The sequence below is a fragment of the Arachis ipaensis genome, chromosome B3 (assembly GCF_059453495.1).
Source record: "Arachis ipaensis isolate K30076 ecotype BB chromosome B3, ASM5945349v1, whole genome shotgun sequence".
Classification (NCBI taxonomy): Eukaryota; Viridiplantae; Streptophyta; class Magnoliopsida; order Fabales; family Fabaceae; genus Arachis; species Arachis ipaensis.
Genome location: NC_142438.1, coordinates 59,588,383 through 59,590,942, shown reverse-complemented (window position 1 = coordinate 59,590,942; position 2,560 = coordinate 59,588,383). Strand labels below are relative to the sequence as shown.

Sequence of the window (2,560 nt, the reverse complement as noted above, 5' to 3'; positions counted from 1 at the left end):
AGAGTGTGCTTAAGAACTCTGGGCACCTCTAACTGGGGACTCCAGCAAAGCTGAGTCACAATCTGAAAAGGTTCACCCAGTTATGTGTCTGTGGCATTTATGTATCCGGTGGTAATACTGGAAAACAAAATGCTTAGGATCATGGCCAAGACTCATAAAGTAGCTGTGTTCAAGAATCAACATACTGAACTAGGAGAATCAATAACACTATCTGAATTCTGAGTTCTTATCGATGCCAATCATTCTGAACTTCAAAGGATAAAGTGAGATGCCAAAACTATTCAGGATTGTAGTTGTAAACCCCACTATAAGAAGAGACATGGGCTTAATCGAACTCTCATTCTCATGCAAATTCACATCCTAAGCTTATATTAGTTTTGGTTGCTTGAGGACAAGCAACAGTTTAAGTTTGGTGTTGTGATGTGTGAGCATCTTTCTTATCTTTTCCTAGTGAATTTGCATCTAATTTGTTGAGTTTAATTAAGAATTAATTATATTTTAGCCACTATGGATGCTATTTTGAGTTTTGTGCAATTTTATTTATTTTAGGTAGCATTCGGATGGATTTGATGAAGTTTCTACAGAGAAAGAGAAGAAACTAAGGAGATGACCAGCGAATACCGACGCGGACGCATGGCTCACGCGACCGCGCGGAATAGAAGAAATCGCAATGACGCGATCGCGTACCTGACGCGAACGCGTGGACTGAAATCTGTACAAATGACGCGAACGCGTGGACGACTCAGACGCTGACATGAGCGATCTGCAGTATTGACAGAAAATGCTGGGGGCGATTTCTGCGCTGTTTGACCCAGTTTCTAGCCCAGAAAATACAGATTGGAAGCTGCAGAATGGACAAATCAAGTGGTCGCCACCCATCAGTTAAAGACTTGTTAATTAATTCGAATTTAAATTCAAAATCTTATTTTTAGGAAAAGATATTATTTTAATTTTTAGTTTTAGATATTAGATTTTAAATTTATTAGGATTAGTTATAAAAGGAAGAAGCTTTCCTTCCTTTAGGGAGGTCCGGGGGAGGATCCTATTCCATACAAATTTACATTCCATATTCCATGAGTAACTAATCCTCCATTATTAAGGTTAGGAGCTCTGTCTATTGTATGGATTGATAATATTATTTTTCTATTTTAATTCATGTTTTGATTTATATTTCAATAATTATTTTCGTTCTTTATTTTATGAATTTGGGTGGAACCGAAGTATGACCCATGTTCTATTTGAGTTCTTGTATAACTTGGAAAAGCTCTTTACTTGAACAATAGATTGAAAACATATTATCCTGAATTTCTAATTGTTTCTATTTAACGGGATACGTGACATATAATCCCTTTATTTTTGGATAATTAGGATTCTTGTGGCATATAAACTAGAATTTGATCATTACCCTCTAATTGGAATTAATTGACCAAGGAATTCGTAGTTGATGAATTTTAGATGAGACTAGGAAGGTCTAAGGAATTAGGGTCTAGTCACAAATAGTTTGCCATGAATTAAATCATGCATGATTAAAATAGTTAATAAGAAAAGTCAATCCAGAAAATAGATAACTCTGAAACCTTAACTGTTTTCTCCATATTTTATTCCCAACTTATTTATCTGTCTATCTTTAATATTTTTGCTATTATTTAATGTCTTTGAACTCTCAACACTATTTTCTATTTGTCTAACTAATCCTATCAAACGCTATTGTTGCTTAATCCATCAATCCTCGTGGGATCGACCCTTACTCACATAAGGTATTACTTGGTACGACCCGGAGCACTTGCCGGTAAGTTAGTGGGTTACAAATACCGCACCACATTCAGAGCATCAATTTCAAGAACTCGCTTCCTTTGAGGCGTCCCATTACTCACAGGATTCCTTTCAGAAGTGTACACGAACTAGTTATTTGTAACCATGTCAATGAGTTCCTGAGCTTCTACAGGCGTTTTCTTTAGGTGAATGGAACCACCTGCAGAATGGTCCAATGACATCTTAGATAATTCAGACAGACCATCATAGAATATATCCAGGATGGTCCATTCTGAAAGCATGTCAGAAGGACACTTTTTGGTCAGTTGCTTGTATCTCTCCCAAGCTTTATAGAGGTATTCACCTTCTTTCTGTTTGAAGGTTTGAACATCCACTCTAAGTTTGCTAAGCTTTTGAGGAGGAAAGAAGTTGGCTAAGAAAGCCATGACCAGCTTATCCCAAGAGTTCAGGCTATCTTTAGGTTGAGAGTCCAACCATATTCTTGCTCTGTCTCTTACAGAAAATGCGAAAAGCATAAGCCTGTAGACCTCGAGATCAACCCCATTGGTCTTAACAGTATCACAGATTTGCAAGAATTCAGTTAAGAACTGAAAATGATCTTCTGATGGAAGTCCATAAAACCTGCAATTCTATTGCATCAGAGAAACTAATTGAGGCTTTAGCTCAAAATTGTTTGCTCCAATGGCGGGGATTGAGATTCTTCTTCCATGTAAGTTGGAATTTGGTGTAGTAAAGTCACCAAGCATCTTCCTTGCATTGTTATTATTTTCGGCCATGTCTCCTTCTT

At 37.1% G+C, this 2,560-nt stretch overlaps 1 non-coding gene across 1 annotated transcript; it reads left to right on the top strand.

Annotated features, from left to right (window-relative positions):
- The first annotated feature begins 2,048 nt into the window (after positions 1–2,048).
- On the top strand, positions 2,049–2,156 carry LOC148570787 (small nucleolar RNA R71). Its single transcript, XR_015908668.1, has one exon. It is a non-coding gene; the product is annotated as a small nucleolar RNA R71 (small nucleolar RNA).
- The last annotated feature ends 404 nt before the right edge of the window (positions 2,157–2,560 follow it).